The sequence below is a fragment of the Canis lupus genome, chromosome 19 (assembly GCF_011100685.1).
Source record: "Canis lupus familiaris isolate Mischka breed German Shepherd chromosome 19, alternate assembly UU_Cfam_GSD_1.0, whole genome shotgun sequence".
Classification (NCBI taxonomy): Eukaryota; Metazoa; Chordata; class Mammalia; order Carnivora; family Canidae; genus Canis; species Canis lupus.
In genome coordinates this window covers 9,289,897-9,308,805 of record NC_049240.1, presented here as the reverse complement: position 1 = coordinate 9,308,805, position 18,909 = coordinate 9,289,897, and the positions used below count along the sequence as shown (strand labels likewise).

Below are 18,909 nucleotides of genomic sequence, written 5' to 3'. Positions count from 1 at the left end.
TCAAAACAGAACATATCCTTATCCAAGGAAAGAATAATACTTTCTCTAAGGACGGATGACTACTGTAGAATCAGTCCTAAACTCCTAATTTTTTTAGAAGAAAAATGTACCTTAGGATTCCAAACACTATAAATTAGAACTCTTTCAAATTCAGTTTCTCAGACCTCATGACCAAAGACTTATATACATATACTCAAATAGGATATAGGACTCTGCATCTTTAAAAAAAGATCCATATGATAAGAACAGCAGTGGTTTGTGATCCATGTTTTGTAAAGCATTACAAGTATTTGGTTTCCTTGCATTCTTTTTTTTTTTTTTTTGGAAAGTGCCTGGGTTGTTAAAATTCAGACCTCTAAATGTTTGATGCTATAAAGTATAGCTCCTGGGTTGTGGGTAAAGAAAAGAAGACAACTGATCAAGTGTCCTTCATTTGGTGTCACAGAATTGCATATTCCCTCGCCCTGACATCAAATTTGGCCTTTAAAAGATGCATAAATATGTTTATGAGTGCTCTGGGCATATCAACATCAAATTCCTGCCTCATTTAAGTTGTTTAGCAAGAGTGAAACATACTAGAACTTTCAAAATTAAATATTTCATAAGAATAAAGATACATATATCTTTAAGAATTCTAAACAATTCTAAATGGGTGACGGGCACTGAGGGGGGCACTTGATGGGATGAGCACTGGGTGTTATTCTGTATGTTGGCAAATTGAACACCAATAAAAAATAAATTTATTATTTAAAAATAAATAATTAAAAAAGAAAAAGAAAAAAAGAATTCTAAATAATGTTGAGCAATTTGCAGTTGATGATCTGTACTGATCACAAACAAATGTTTATCCTGTACAATATGGGGATTCACTATAAAGTAAGGAACTTATCTGGTGGTCTTAGACATAGCTCTTGGTCCCCCAACTATGTGAATCACCTGTGCATTGTTAACACAGAGACAACTCACAACATTGCATCATTCAGAGAATTGTAACAGTATTTCTCAGAGTATAGAACCAGTTTCAGGAATGACATGCAAAATGCTTAGAAGTCTTCACTCCTGTCCTCATGAGAAGAATAGTGAATATACGGAGTCAACAAATTTTCTTAATTCCATTAGAAGATTGAGTTGCAGAAAAATGCCCCTCAAACTGGAGAGATAGGCAAATACAAAGAACCCTGGCTTACCAGGAAGAGAAAACATTGCGAGAGCCAGAACTGAAAGTAACACTCAGAGGTTAATTAACTAATTGTTGGGTACTGGCCCTCCACTAGTTTGAGAAGTAAAAGTTCCTAGAGGCTGAGCCTGAGGAGATACCCCCCATTTTTGTTACTTCTCCTTCCCGGAGTCTTCTAGTATTCTTAAGGTGAAGCTCAAGGAAAAATTCATTCCTGCTCTAGCAAGGTGACTGGAAAAGTAGATATCTTGTTATTGCCCAGAGTTCTCTATACTCTTCAACCAAGGAAAGACTATTTTACCAGAGCTTAACCAACCTAGAAAAAGGATAATATCTAACTCCAGCCATCACTAGTCCTCCATTAATTAAGGACTAAATAAAGGTAAGATGCATTGGTGAGGATCACAGCCCAGGGGTACAGGCTCATTAGGTGTGAGATCACATCATAGAATTATAGAACACTTCCTCTTTCCCCCAACATTTCATTAATAGAGTCCATTTACCTCAATTCTCTTACCTGATACATCATGTGTAGCTTTTAATAAAAATTACAAGGCATGCTGAAAGGCAAAACAACAGTCTGAAGAGACAAAGCAAGCAACAGAACCAGGATCAAGTGGCAAGGGTTTTGAAATGATCAAATGGGTTTTTGAAACACTGAATAATTTACTAAGGATGCTAATGTAAAAAGTGGACAACATACAAAGAGACATGGGTAGTATAAGCAACTTTAAGAAAGAATAAAAAAGAAAAGGTAGAAATAAAAACATTGTAACAGAAATGAAGAATACTTTTTGTAAGATTGACAGGAGATTGGAAAGAGTGAAGGAAAGAAAAATTGAGGTTGAATATACATCAACAGAAATACCCCAAACTGGGACACCTGGGTGGCCAGGGGATGAGTTTCTGCCTTTAACTGAGGGCGTGATCCTGGAGTTCAGGGAGGCTGCTGCTCCCTTTGAGGAGCCTGCTTCTCCCTCTGCCTATGTCTCAGCCTCTCTCTGTGTCTCTCATGAATAAATAAATAAAATCTTTTAAAAAAGAAACATCTCAAACTAAAAATAAAAGAGAAAAGAAATGAAATAATCGGAGATGGATAAAAGAATATCCAAAAAATGCTAGACAACTTCAAAAAGTATAACACATGCACAATGATAATAGATAGAGAAGGGAGACAGAAACAAAATATTTAAGGTAAATGGTTAAGAATTTTCCAAAGTTAAAAAAAAAAAAAATAAATAAAATAAAATAAAATAAAAAAAAAAAGAATTTTCCAAAGTTAATAACAGAAAACAAATCACAGATCCAGGAAGCTCAGAGAAATATGCCTAATTTATAAACAAAACTTCATGATTAGTATGTATTTACAGGGAAAAAAAAGAGCAAATAATAGGGTTTGGATACTATCCACAGCTTTAGGCCTCCACTGGATGTCTTGGAATATATGACTCATGGATAAAGGAGGATCACTGTACAGCATTAAATGCTTATTTTAGAGAAGAAAAAAAATGTATCAAATCCATAATTGAAGCTTTCATCTTAAGAAACTAGAAAAAAGATTAAATCAAAAACAAGAAGATGAAAGAAAATAATAAGAAATCAATGACATTGAGAAGAAAAAAATAGATAAAAATTAATGGAACCAGATTTGGTTCTATGAGAAGATTGATAAAATTGAAATACCTCTTAGGTGCCTGGATGGCTCCGTTGGTTAAGTGTCTGCCTTTAGGCTCAGATCGTGATCCTGGTGTCCTACGATCAAGCCCACGATGGGCTCCCTGCTCAGCGAGGAATCTGCTTCTCCCTCTCTCTCTTCCTCCCCATTGCTCATGTTTTCTCTCTCATGCACGCTCTCTCTATATATATAATATAAAAAGATTTTTTAAAAAATTGAATATCTCTAGACAGACAATGAAAAAGGGAGAAAACACAAATTATGCATGTCAGGAATCAAAGAGGGGATTTCACTACAGATCCCATGGACATTAAGAAGATGAAAAAGAAGCAGTAACAACTCTATGACCAGTTACATGGCCCAATCTACTAAAGTTGAATTCATAGTTTGAACTATCCCAACAAAGAAAACTAGTTCTGGATGGTTTCATTAGTGAATTCTATTATTTGAAGAAGAAATAATAGCAATTCTACACCATCTCTTTCAGAAAACAAAAGAAAAATACTCCTCAACCCATTTTTTGAGGTCAGCATTACCCCGATATCAAATTGGACAAGCACATTGAAGAGAACCATAAAACCATTGAACCATAAAACCAAGACAATTTAATGGAGAAAGAATAGACTTCTTTTCATGAAATAGAGTTGATACAGTTGGATATCTGCATGTCAAAGAATTAATTTGGACAACCCTTTTATGCCATACACAAAAATTAACTCAAAATGGATCATGCACTTAAATAGAAGAACTAAAACTACACTTTTGGGAGAAGATATAGAGGAAAAGAATATACATATATAAAGAAACATTTCTTCCAGGAAAATATACAAATAGCAAATAAACACATAAAAAGATGATCCACATCTTTAGTCATTGGGGAAATGTAACCAAATCACAATGCGATACTATTTTATACCCACTGTGATGGCTATAAGAATGAGAAAGACAGGTAATAACAAGTGATGCTGAGGATGTGGAAAAACTAGAATGCTCTCCTTGCAGCTTTTATGGAAAATAGTTTGGCTGTTCCTCAAAATGGTAAGCATAGAGCTAACATATGACTCAGCAACTCTATCCCTAGATATATAACCAAAAGAACTGAAAATACATGTCCACTCAAAAACTTGTTCACAAATATTCATAGCAGGTTTATTCATGATAGTGAAAAGGTAAAAATAATTGTCCATCAACTAATAAATAAACATACATTCACAGAGTTAGATATTATTTAGCAATAGAAAGGAATGAAGTAATGTTAACATGCAACAAGGTGAATAACCTTGAAGACATCATGCTCAGTGAAAGTAGCTAGCCACAGAAGACCATATAATATATGATTCCATGTATATAACATGTCTAAAATAGACAGATCTATAGACACAGAAAGTAAATTAGTGGTTGCTAGATCTGAGATGTGCGTAATTGCTAATGTGCATGGGATTTTTGGGGGGGTGTTAAATGCTCTAAACTTAGATTGTGGCGTGGTCACACAACACTGTGAATATAATACAAAAACATTGAATTGTATAATTCTTATTGGCAAATTTTATGGTATATGATTTATAGATTTAGACATTTAAATATGTCTAAATCTTTTTAATTATTATAGATTATAGACATTTACAGATGTTTAAAAAAAAACTATGGTAAATAATACTACCTTGAAGCATAGTAATAAGAAAAGCAAACTACTCCGGGGATTTATTCTTTAACATTAGTTGTCCTTACTTATTTTTTTGCATTGCAAAGGGGCTCAGAAATAATTTACTGTAACTTCCTACTTTTATAATAAGAAAACTAAGGCCTAAGGGTTTACTTAACTTGCACAAAATATTTTTTATCAGCATACAAACTTATTTGAATTCAAAATAATATGGTTATATTTAGAATAATGTGATAAATAATTAAAACAAATATCAATCATGGTTCTGAAACAGTTCTAAAGATGTCATTCTCTTGAAGTGAAAAAAAATAGTAAGAATTCATAAGGAAGGGTCAATATAAAAAACAATTTTGCTGAGTATTGGGAGTTGTTACAAGAGGGACAAAACTAAGATAATATAACAGAGTCCAAATTATGAAACACGCAGCAAGGAATTCTCCTGCTTTCTCAACTCCCTGGAAAATAAATCAGTAACCTTTGTAAAGCAAGCATACCACCTTGTTTAGCAGGACAAACTCCCTGAGGGCCACAGGTAGCAATTCACTAAACTTCCTATTTTTCTAACTCCTTTCTTTACATCAATTTCTATTCTTTAAGACAGATTTCATCCTGTTGCAAAAATATGTTTTTATATGTAAATTGGAGTAAGTAATATCCTGACTGAAGTATGAAATGATTTGGTTGACAATACTCAGGGATCACTCTTGAAAAAGGTCAATCAGTAGTTAACAGAGATGATTAGTGGCTTGCAAAAAAAAAAAAAAAAAATCAGATAATACCTGTTTGCTAAATAGATTAAAAAAAAAAACAGTGAAAAATTCTAGAGTTTACTGGGACCTAGACAATCAACAGCAGACAAGTGACCTTTGATTAAACCCATTTACTTGGGTAGCGAGCTAAAAGGAGGCTTCAAGATAGAGTTTGATATCCAACAGTGTTCACAGCCAAAGGGCAAACTCAAAAGGCCTCCTCCTCTCATAGAAATTGGAAGATGCAGGAAAAGTCTTTCTCTGAGTAACCCTTTGCACACATCATCCTATAGACCTGGGCTTGACTGTCCAGAAGGATTAGGTGCTGGTGGCAGCCTTGTGCTAACCCCAGATTCTTAGCCATGAGTGTTGCTCCAAATCTACCTAATAGTTACTAGCAGATGGAATTCCATCCATCATCCCAGGCACAGGGTTGTGTCACTTGACCAACACCATCCTGAGCTCATATTTAGGATTTTAGCGAACAGTTTTGAGTCAAGCCCTACCCGGATTTCAAGATCCGTAGCTTTAGCAGGTCCAGTCATACTGGTAGTGAACATCATGTTGTTGCAGATCTTTGCAGCCTACATGGTCCCTACAGCTCCATATTAAACCACATTGGAGCACATGCACCCCAGTGACTCTCTTGCACAGCAACAAATTTATCTTCTACTTCTCTCACCATAAACGAGTTTCCCAAATGGACCAGCTCCCACACCATCAGAAACAGGGATATCCATGAAAATGCTCCCATTTTCTCCATTTCTTTGGCCAACTCTTTTGAACCTGTAGGATCCATAGTGCTAAAATCTATTAATAGCCTTCTTCTTCTTGTTCTTCTTCTTGTTCTTCTTCTTGTTCTTCTTGTTCTTGTTCTTGTTCTTGTTCTCGTTCTTGTTCTTGTTCTTCTTCTTCTTTGAATTTCATTTGCTCAGAGTAAGCTTCTCTTGCATTGATACTGGCAGGCAACATTGTAATAATGTCAGCTTTTTCAGCTAATCTGCTAGGGAAGACTACCGTTCACTGCCATCTGGATACTGCCTGTAGCATCAGGGAACCTATCATAAATAATGAATAGATAGAATGAGATTTTTTTAAAGATTTTATTTATTTATTTGAGAGGGATAACAAGAGAGTGTGACAGAGAGCACAAGTGGCATGGAGAAGCAGCCTCCCCACTGAGCAGGGAGCCCAAGGCTGGGATAGATCCCAGGACCCCTGGATCATGACCTGAGGGGAGGGCCAACACTTACCAGACTGAGCCACCCTGACACCTCAGCCATGAGGTTTTTTTTTTTTTTTTTTTGCCATTAAATAACCCATGTTGCCCTGTCCAATGAATCCAACTGGAGTCTTAGAAGCCATTGACCTAGAACACAGAGCTGCCAGGCGCTGCCTGTAGGGTGGGGATGCTCCAATACCAGACTCTGGAGGCTGCTCCATAAAGCACAGCGATTTTGAGGTTAGCATGTCCTCCCAGCCTCACCTCCCCTTTGTGACTTTCAGACTCTGCCTCCTGGCTTGCCCACTGACTGCTTGCATAAGCTATTAAAAGCAAAGCCTACTCACATCATTGTTGTGTAGATTAAATTTGGCAAAGCTACTTTTAATCTACAAACTGCTATATCAGTATATGATATATATTATGTTACATGTTGTATATAATATACAATAATATAGAATGTTTTATTATTATTTATGACTTCATTAGAGTGAAGTCTAACTTGTTTAATATTCATCATTTTGAAACAAGAATAAATTATGACATGTGAATTGATAAAATTTCAATTTATATTCTTATCCCAAGCTGTTTGCTTCCTGTCTCTACTGTGAACTTTTTCTAGTGTTTGGAGAGTTTCTTAGTAGCAACTTTGGGGATAGAGTATTATTTGATCATTTTAAATTATATTTTTAGAAGGAAATAAACCCTCTCTGGGTTTAAGATAATATAAAAATCAAAATCAATAGAGAATATATTAGTCTGGGATTGGTTTTGAAAGTTCTCATATGGATCAGGGGGTCAGAGCACTGAATTGAGTCTCCTCTCCTTAATGGGTTTTCCCTTATATTATTTAAAGTACTCAAAGAGAATTAATCCTTGTTGTGGAGAACATTAAAGGAATAGATCAATTTTTCCCTCAAAGGAGTTTTCAAATAACCCATATGACCTTTGCCTTTTTGATTGTTCAAATCCTAAGATATCTTAGTATGTCTCTTGAGATTTCTTTTTTTTCTTCTTCTTTTTCAATATTTGTGTGAGGCGTTGGTTTTTGCCTGGGGCAAGAACCTGATAGAGGAGAAATAGGAATGTTTTAAAAGCACAAGAATCTAATATGCATTTTTTAAATCAAACCTTTAAAAAGGTATTTTCTCCTTAAAGAAAGATGAATCTAGGGAGAAAATTTGAAGGACTTGAAAATTGCAAAAATTAAACTATAAGTATTTCAAAAAAATGTCTGTCTGTATTCAAGTCTCTATTTGACTACAACAATGACCACTTTCCCTATTTCCCTGAAGAAAAATTTCCTCAATTTTGCTTTATTTAATCCAGGAAATATATGTACATTCTTACAAATATGAACATACTCCTGCTGAAATCACTTTTCTAGCACTCATAAAGAGATACATTATTTCATTAAATCATCTGTCTAGGTGCTTTTTCCATATTAAGAAAAAAAATCCTCTAGTTGATTGAAACTTGGCCAAGCCTATCTATCCTCCTTTCAGAAAGATCACTAAGGAATTTAATGTCATATTTTTTATTCCCAATCATAATTGAAGAGGTAATCTGTTACTGAGTTTGATATCCTTTAATTTCTTTTTTTAAGATTTTATTTATTTATTCATGAGAGACACACAGAGAGAGGTAGAGACTCAGGCAGAGGGAGAAGCAGGCTCCCCGCAGGGAATCCAATGTGGGACTCCATACTAGGACCCCAGGATCATGAGCCAAACACAGATGCTCAACCAACTGAGCCACCCAGGTATTCCCTGGTATTATTTAATTTCCACTCTTATTTTATTTACTCTATATCCATCATGCTAGAGTGGAGAGTTTTGAGGCAATCGAGTACAATTTGAAAAATGACATAGGGTTAACAGAGACTGCAAAAATTTTGAGTGATTCTTCATTAGAGATAACTTTTAAAAAAGAAATAAAGTTATTAAAATGATATAGCCCTTCTCAAAAATTATTTTTAAAATACTATGTTTTTATACTTCCTATTCAAAAAATTCCAAATCTGGGCAGCCCAGGTAGCACAGCGGTTTAGCACTGTCTTCAGCCAAGGGAGTGACCCCAGGGAACTGGGATCGAGTCCCACGTCAGGCTCCCTGCATGGAGCCTGCTTCTCCCTCTGCCTGTGTCTCTGCCCCCCTCCCCTCTCTGTTTCTCTCATGAATAAATAAATAAAATCTTTTTAAAAAATTCAAGTCTAATATGCAAATAGCGGAATTATATTATTTTTACTTAAGATCCAATTCATGAATACCTTTGTGCTAGGAATTACTACTGTACCTATGTCACCTGCAGGACTGCCTGACTCCTAATTGGTAAACTTCCTTCTTTCTTGGAAAAACACACATTATATTCCATTATTATCCTTTTGAAGTCTTTATGATCTGTAGTGACATCCACTTTCACTTCTGATATTGGTCATCTGTGTCTTGTATTTTCTCAATTTGGCCAGAGGCAAATTAATTCTATTAATTGTGTCAGTCTGGGTCCTCCTAAAAGCAAACACCAGATAGGATTTGTTGCTCAAAGGAGTTACTATGGAAATGTCTGAAAATTATAAAAGGGGAGAAGGGGACAGAAATCAGATGGGAAAATTTCCAGACAACAATGCAAATATGACAGCTGTGAAAAGAGGGGAAAATAAAGGAAGAATTGGATGGGGAGACCCTCTGACACAGCATGGTTCTGAGAAAGTTTCGACCATAGCAATGGTTTTCCCCATTAAAGGAATCCTGTGTTAGGAATGGGCCAGGATTAGTACCCTGGCTTTGCCTTTTCTTTGAATGGTTCCAGAGCAGTCGCCTACCAATGGAGCTAAGACATCTGTCAATGATACTCTTCATATCACATTTCTCTTGAAAGGGATCTGAGTAGAACATTTCCATGGGTGTCATAGTCTATAGCTTGCACGAAAAAGATACACATATTCATGTAGTCTTCCATGGATCCTGTCCATCTGTCTTCCAGAGGAGAAGCTGAGTAGAATGAAGTTAGTAAAATAAATTACAGCTCCTATACCAGGTGGTCTTGGAGCCACAGCTCATACCTCATTTTCTAATTCCTACTACATTCTGATCTCCCTTCATCCTCATCTATCATTTTGGCAAATCTTCATGACTTCCCAGATGGCATGACTCAGATTCCTATTCCCCCTAGTCATCATACTGCCTCCTTGGGCGAAGTTACTGTGCATGTTCATTTACCATTATAAACAGGCAAAGGAAAACTAAGAAGCATCTAAGTAGATAACTTGTGTTTTATATTTCTCTTTGATTCCATTCGCAAAACCAGTGCAACCTCCTTCTGTTGATCGGGGCCAATTACTTTTTCTAAGGTAGTGTGATTCTTTTCTTACTTGCTGTTTCTGGAAAACCAGAAGTCCAAACTCTCCTGTAGTGGTGATGTTTTTCAGTTCAAAGAAATCATTGCAGTGTTCTTTGAAAAGAGACCTCTTTGTGGATGAAAATTGCCAACCCCAGGTTTTGGGTCAAGAAGCAAAAAAATCCTCAGCAGGTCATGAAGAGTGATGGCACCTGGGACCACTCTTATTTCCACTGATTAGTACTCTACCTACGGATTCTTCCTATGGGGGAAACAGCTCCATATAGAGTTCTCTGATTTAATGTATATACTGCTTCCTGAAGAACGATATACATTCTCTCAGAGCATTGCTTCTGAATTGTTTCTTTACCTGTGCTTTCACTAGGCTATTCCACGGCTCACTGAGGCTGATTGTTCTGTAGAGTGCATGGCCATGGAACCACTTCCACACCTCCTTATCTATGAATTTAGTCCTCACTGAATGCTATATTGTGTGGGATTTCATACCTGTGGATCAGGTCTTTTGTCAACACCAATATGCCAGTACTTGCTGAGGTTCTGCAGACAGATTTGAAAACTCATACCCAGAGTAGGTGTCTTTCCCTGGGAGGAAAAACAAAACAAAACAAAACAAAACACCGAGCCTTACAGGATGAAAGGGTCCCAACTTAGTCAATTTACCACCAATGGACTTGCTGATCTTGAGCAATAGAACCATGTCCCAGGACTCAGTTCAGGTTTCTGTCACTGGTGGGTTGGACATTCCGAGGCAACAGTAGCTGGATAGGTAGGTAGATAGGTAAGATAGACAGGCAAACCTTGATAAGTAGAAGTCTATGCTGTTCAGTTCACATGTAGCTTCTATCTTTGCTACTGTGGCAAGACTATTTACGTGCCCACTGTGTTGTCCTGTGGCGGCTAATAACAAAGCAAGGCCAGGGTAGGCTGTTCAAGTCACTTTGGTTGGTTAGTGCCTATGCCATGGTGGATATTTTCTGGTTGGTATAAATGCATCTGTCCACATACCTTAAACCCAAAACCTCTTGTCTCCATTCTTATCATACTGTTCCTTCCAGACCCCAGACCACCCAGTCTGGCCATACGGGGCAAAACTATACATAATATTATTCTGATTCTAACTCTTTCTGGTTCTGTTTCCTCATATAAATAGAAAAGAATAAACACATTGAACAAATGAGCAACTGCATATAATGTACTGGGGTCTTATTAATCTGCTCTAGCAACTATGCAGCTTCTAGTAGAGGAGCTGCAATTAGGGCCACAGTTTGGTTGAGTTTGCAGTAGTCTACAGTATTCCCTAAAATTCATTGGGTTGAATTTAATTTTAGATGTAAAAATGTAGGGATCACCAACCCTGTATCCTTTATCCTTCAGCTCCTTAATGGTAGCACTAATCTCTGGCATTTTCTTAATCCTGGGATGGATATATATATATATATATATATATATAGAGAGAGAGAGAGAGAGAGAGAGAAAGAGAGAGAGAGAGAGAGAGAGAGCAAGATCCCATAGGTATAATATATATAGATAAATATTTGTATTATATATAAAATAATTTATATATTTTACTAAATATTTATTTATTTAAAGACTTTTTTTTTTTCTTTTAGAGAGAGAGGGAGTGAGAGTGGGGGATTGGAGAGGCAGAGAGAAAATCTCAAGCAGACTCCATGCTGAACTTTGAGCTTGATGAGTAGATCAAGCTTACCACCCTGAAATCATGACCTGAGGCAAAACCAAGGGTTGGATGCTTAACCAACTGAGCCACCCAGGTAGCTCTTTATTAAATATTTATATTATTTACTATTTTGAATAGGTGGGCAATATCAGGGGTTTCCATTTGTCTTCCCTCCCCCATGTTATCTTTTATCCAATATGTGAAGGACCCCATGTGGTTGTTACTCTATTTCTACCAAGCCCAATGATAGATTCAGAGAATAGGGAAACGACCACTGGGTGGGTCTGAAAACCTTGTGGAGCCACTGTAAGCTGAACTCTAGTCAGCACTTCATTTATTACATGGCCTCAATAAGCCCTCCCTCTAAAAGTGGGGCCGTGATGATACTTCAGTTCTCCTGGTTTTAATGTCAACTAGTATTTATGCCCTTTAGCCATCAAAATGTTGGGGTATGCCTTTCCCCAGGGTGTAGTCACCTGGTAAATGACCATTAGTCCTTCTCGGGGGAAACTAGGGAAACAATACAAGATGTAATACTGGAGAAACATTCTGATTATAATACAGTAAATAATTACAGTAAATAATTATTGTGGGGGCTCCAGGGACCCTACAACCATTTTAGCCAATGGGTTCCAAATCAAAAAACAGTTTTGTTTTGTTTTGTTTTGTTTTTTAATAAAGCAAATCCTCTGGCATTCTCTGCTGGGAAGTATATATTTTTTTTCTTTAAGATTTTTATTTATTTGTTTGAGAGAGAGAAAGAAAGAGAAAGAGAGAGAGAATGAAAGCACAAGAAGGGGGATGGGAGGAGGGACAGCCAAGCAGGCAGCCCAATACCGCCTTGGTCCTAGAGGTCTGTGAATTGATTAAGAGATGTTTGTTTGTTTGTTTGTTTGTTTGTTTGTTTAATCAGGGCAATCGCTCTTAATTTCCTGCTCGTCCATTCTTCCCTTGTGATTGGAAATTCCAGTATGTCCATTTTCCTCAGCTTTTCCCAAACCCTTGCCTTTATCTCCTGCCAAAGTGATGTCCAGTCCTATCACTTTATCTCCTGCCAAAGTGACGTCCAGTCCTATCAGTCAGCGTGAACCACTGCATTTTCCAGGTTTCTAAGAACTACCCCAGCAAGGAGTACATCCCATCACTCAGAGTCCTGACAGCAACCTGAGACATGACTCCTGAGTAAGAATTTCTTATTTATCATCTATCTTATATTTAGCCCTCTGGATCAATCATTCTCATGTTCAACCCCAAGAATACATCTTGGACTCCTACCAGTAGATGGTAGCTAATTATTGTAGCTCCACCAAGGGGTAAAATTTCTTTTCTCCCTTATCAGACTCAGCATATTCCAGTGGGTTATCCTGGGTTCTAACCATTCTTATTGTCAAATAAGCCAGGAGAGGAGGTAAAAGTTTCCTAAGGGACAACTGTTGCTATCTAGAAGAGAAGGAGGGATAGTTCTAACTATGGAGGGAAGGGCTTCCTCTAAAAGTCTCATTGTTCAAGGAAATCTTACAAAACCAAAATCTTTGGAGACATCTACCTAAGTATCCCCGCTCTATATTTCAAGCTGTCTACTTTCTCTCTCATAGCCCTGACCTTAGCATTAAAGACCTGACCAATCAGAGTACTTTAATGTTTCTAGATCTCTACACTTGTATCAGATCTTCAGTGATCTTTGGAATTGTATCTGCTTTTTCACTGAGGGAGATAAGGCCCACTTTATAGGATGCCAAAGAAATCCTCTGGGCCTCACACTTTTATTATTTGTTTAGTGCACCTCATTTCTCATTGCAGAGGGTGCCAGTTAGGACTGTACTATTTGTGTAAGCACTGCTTTTCCTGCATCTTTTAAATGCCTGAATCACTGCATCAGAGAGGGTGTTCCCTTCCACCAGTACATTTCTCCAAGTCAAAAGTTCTGAAATCTTCAGCAATCAGACCATCAGTGCCAGAAACTCTCAATATTACAAATAAAATTTTGTATGGGTCCTCCTTGCCAGCCAGCCAGAGAGAGAGCCAAGTCCCAAACTTCTCTTACCTCTCATTTTCTTGCGGGACTGACGGTATTGCCAAAGCTGAGTGGGAATAACTACGCAAAAGATTTATTGAGGGGAATGGTCATGAAAGATAAAACAAGAGGGAGCAGGAGAAGTTATTTAACTTTTAAAGTTTATTAAAAACAGATATATGGTCCCCACATGATCTATATTGGTAATATAACATTTGCTCTTGAAAGAGTAATTATTATGCTCTTGTTAGATGCAGTGTTCTATAAATATCAGCTAAGTTACTTGACAGTGCTTAAATTTTCTATCTTACTGATTTTATTTTTGTTTTTCTGTAAACTACTTAGAGAAGAATGTTAAAATCCTACCTATTATTAAAAGCTTGTTCATTCCTCTCTTTAATTTTGTCCATTTTGCTTCATGTGTTCTAAAGTTCTGTTTTAGAAACATACACAATTTATGTTTGGTAGCTATTGAAATACAGTGTGAAACTAATAATGATTTTAAGAGACAAGGTTGTTTTGATATCGCAAAAAAAATATTTTAGTAGTTTACATTCTCATTATTAAAACAGTTAGACACTGACCTTCTTTATTACTTTCAGGGAGAGGATATTTCCTGTCTATAGCACAATGTTTGATGTCTAATATATCATCCCTGTGAACTATCAGGATTACTATTGTAACATTTACAAATCTTACATTTTTGACCTTTTAAGCTAACTTAGATTTTTGCCTAGGGGCCTATAGAATAAATGTTAAGTATAGGTTTATGCAAATATGCACATTAGTTGGCAAGTTAAATGTTAAAATGATGCTTTGAGAGTGGAAAAAGACAAAATCTAAGAAAATATGATAAAATTTATCAAGCTTATAAAGTTGGATGTATTTACTTTAGTTTTGTTATTTTTTTCAGAGTTAACCTGAGAATTATTATCATGTGAATAAATATAGATGATCAATATCAGCAAATGTTAATACCTTAGAATACTTACTTTTATTAAGTTTGTGCTCAGTTTTTAAATGAAGAATGTATATTCTTCAATAGCAATGTTAACTTTTATTTTACATCTAAAGAAATAAAGCAATAGGTAATATTTTGGAATATTACTTCCATGCAGTAATTCAGTACATCAAGCAAATATCAAAGCTAAAGACTTCCTTTTCACAGCAACATTTTACATTGCAACTTGGAAGAGGGAACAATGTTCAAAAAATTATACTTTCATCATAGTTTCATAGAAAAAAAAGTTTAATATTCAAATAATTGAAGAAATAAATATCAACTAGAATAATAAAATACTAGTTATTTTTTGCATTCCTAAGTACATTTTGGAATTTTTCCTGTAAATAATTATGAAGAATACCAATAAAAATATTTCAAACTTTTGAGAACATTAGTGCTCAGTGAGTTTTATTTATTCTCTTTTAAATGCTTGTCTAATTTTTTCTCTACCGAAAATCAGTAGATGTTTGGATGTTTTATTACAGGGAATATCCAAACAGAAGAGGAAAAGTGATGTTTGACTGGATTGGAGGCATATTTAGATCAAGAGAAATTAAGTTCTTCATATGTTGTCCTCACAACTCCCTCTGAAAAACTTAAATTCCACCAAAAAAAAAAAAAAAAGTGTATGGCTCTCATGGTATATAAATAGTAGCCAGTTTGATTTTTCTTTGTATTACAGTGGAAACTAAAACCTATAATATCGCCAACAGGAATATGGGAAAACTACATCTTAGCATATGAACAACAGTGTTTTTCTCATCAAAGAAGTAATAGGGTAGCATTCATGCTTCATTTGGAATAAAAGTAAAGTATTAAGACAAAGAGATTTATTCTATGAATTAGGTGGCAGAGAGTTCTCTCTGAGCTAAAAATAAACCTTAAATTCTTGGGAGATAATTTGGTGAGAAGAGTTTTGCATAAAAAAGTAGTATTCTTTTGGCATTTGAAATAGTATTATTTGCTAAATTTATAAGTATGCCATGAATGAGAGTAATAGATATTTCTCTCCTAATATGCAGTATATATAATCTCTTCATATTTCATTTCCTTCATAACTAAATTAAGCAACAGAATGTTTTACATTGGAAATAAATAGAATTATTCTGGTTTTGTTGTTGTTGTTATTGAATACCTCAAAGTTACTAAAATTGAGTTATTTTTAGAAATGAATTTAATTTCCAGTACTAAAAGCTTTGGGAAAGGCTGCTTTCTGGAAAAATCTATTGTTTTTTATCCTAAGTTGTTTTTATCTTGTCAACTATAGTCCATAGTTAATTTTCCCAACTCTGGACTAGTCATTGTTTGAATTAAGAATGCTGGTGAATAATCTCAATTGCAGTGCCAGTTAATAAGTCATTTCTTGCTGAAGTAGACCATGTAAGGCTTAAAATCTTGTCTTTAGCATGATACATTATCATAAGGTCATATTCACCTTTTAAAAGATTGATGACACTACTCTGAAAGACACTAGTGGAGTTAGGTTTAGTTTTATGGCCAAACATTCTGATGTGACTTTCACCCAATCAAACACAGACACAGAGAGAAATGACTTAGAAATGATATAATGGAAAGACATTTCAAATTTGTGACCTAAAACAGTCACTGTGATGCTACTTATGTCATATTTCATGTTAGAGGAGTTATATGTAAAATCGGTTGGCTCTACAAAAATCATAAATGTATCAAAGATATAATATTCTGATCTATGTTATTCAATTAAGCTTAGCAAGGACTACCTTTCCATTTTCATGACAAAATAAATCAAATAAATGGTATGTGGGAGTGCCTGCTTGGTCAATTTCTGCTACAAGTTTATTTGAATCTTTGTTAGTTTTAGAGAGCTCCTTTAGTTGAAAAAGCACCTTTTACAATCATGAACTAATCAGTATCCCTCTTATTTTTATAATTTTAAACTTTGAAAAGGATTATCTGGAAAAATAATATCACTTTTAATAATCATGATAGAAATTCTATTATGTGGAAGTATTAATAAGTGAAAAAGCTGAGATAGCATCTTCTTATTAAAATAGCTTACCCCCGTCTGCAACTTTAATATATTCTTTTCTCCTTGCCATGATTGAAGTTGGCAGTATTAAGACCAATTGTGCATAGGGCCAGCCGAATTAGCGACAGGAGGCAATTAGATTTGACCAGATCAACTAGAAATTTTCATAAATTTTTGTCAGTTTATAATAATGAATAAACCTGTGTGAGCATTCAAAGAAAAATGTTGACACAAGAAAAATATTTACATTTTAATATGCTGGAAATTCCCAATGAAATTATTCAAGCCTCGTTTCATCTCTTATATTTATTTTTGTATGGGAGACTGAAAAAGCTCCACAAACTAAAAATGCCTGTTGATGTCTCCTGAGAATAGGGACTAGTGATTTCTGACTTTGCTGTGGCATTCGTGTGTTGACAGACTTTATCCTGTTGCTTTCTTTTCAGATTAATTTTTTACCCAAGTAGAATATACTTTTTAAATGTGCAAGTTAAATAATGGAGAAATGCAAATACTGTATATATATGATTTTTTTCTTCCACATACATTCTCAAACTCCACAATTTTAAAAAATAGTTTATTTAAATTCAATTTGCCAACAGATAGTATAACACCCAGTGCTCATCCCATCAAGTGCCCCCTTCAGTGCCCATCATCCAGTCATCCCATCCTCCCTCCCTCCTCCCTTTCCACAACCCTTTGTTTCCCAGAGTTAGGAGTCTCTCATGATTTGTTTTCCTCTCTGATTTTTCCCCACTCAGTTTTCCTCCTTCCCTTATGGTCCCTTTCACTATTTCTTATATTCTACATATGAGTGAAACCATATGATGATTGTCTTTGTTCGATTGACTTATTTCACTCAGCATAATACCCTCCAGTTCCATCCACATGGAAGCAAATGATAGGTGTTCATCCTTTCTGCTGGCTGAAGAATATCCCATTGTATATATAGACCACATCTTCTTTATCCATTTATCTGTCAAAGGACATCATGGCTTCTTTCATAGTTTGGCTCTTGTGGACATTGTTATTATGAACATGGGGGTCCAACTCCACAATTTTTTATACCTTATGGGCACATAGAGTATTTTTCAATACGAAATTTTTGAATGAGTAGACTGATCAAGGAATCCTTGATGCCTCTTCTCTCTAATCGTATGCCTAATCCATTAGTCAGTTCTGTTGTTCTACTTTTAAAATATTTCTCGACAAAAATTTTAGCATCACTAAAATTTACCACTAGCACCGATTCAAAGCTATCATTCACTTTTGACAGGACAGCTCAATACCTATCATCTGGTTTTCTGGCTTCCTGCTTACCAGCCTCTCTTTTTATTTTATTTTTCAATTTTTTGGAGACTTTTTATTTATTTGAGAGGGAAAGAGAGAGAGCATGGGGGAGGGGCAAAGAGAGAGGGAAAGAATCTCAAGCAGACTTCACACTGACTGTGGAGCTGGACAGGGGGCTCCATCTCACAACCCTGAGATCATGACCTGAGCTGAAATAAAAAATCACACACCTAACTGAGCCACTCAGGTGTGCCCCCAACCTCACTAACTGCAAATAGAATTATGTTATCATTCAATGATCTCCATCCTTCTCTGCCTCCATCTAGAAGCAGGACTCAGAATCCTTATTTTGTTCTACAAATCTTATAACCTGAATCCTGGCTCACCTTCGACCTCTTTTCTTGCCAATCTCCCTCTCTGCTCCCTTGTTTTTTGTGCACCGCCTCTATGTTTCTTGAACACATCAAGTACACTCCCACATCTAGGCCTCCACAATTACCGTCCCGTTTACCTGAAGCCTTCTTCATACTGATTTCAGCTCATTTACCATCTGTGCTCAAAAAACTTTTCCTGAACATACTATCTAAAATGCCAAGCCTAGTCACTTTTGATTCTTTTAGGTTATTTTTTTAAACGTTGTAACTGATATTTCTTTATATGTGTATCTACTTATCTGATAATTTTCTATCTCCTCTTTGATGGAGACATTTTTATTATTTTCTCTGTTCTCTGTCATCCCAGTTTCCCTAGCACCCAGACAGTACCCAAAACATAGTGAGTTCTCATAAAAAGTCAGTGAACTGAATGAATATGAATGACTAAGATGAGAAATGGTTCAAAGACTTCTGAAAATTGAAATGTATTGAATAATGTTTTGAATCATTTAGGGATGATATTTCAAAGAGTATAGTCAGTATTAATCAAGAATATTACAGGGACTTCAATTTCGGTGAGTCCTTGTTATTCACACCAAATTTGAACACTTAATATTTTATTGCCAATGTGTTTAACTCTGAATTGAAAGGTGTTTTCACAAAATCATGAACCGCAACATCCCGTTAAGAATGGTAAAC

General features: G+C 35.7%; 1 pseudogene; it reads right to left on the bottom strand.

Annotated features, from left to right (window-relative positions):
* Positions 1–5,472: 5,472 nt before the first annotated feature.
* On the bottom strand, positions 5,473–18,363 carry LOC100687046 (annotated as a pseudogene).
* Between the last annotated feature and the right edge of the window lie 546 nt (positions 18,364–18,909).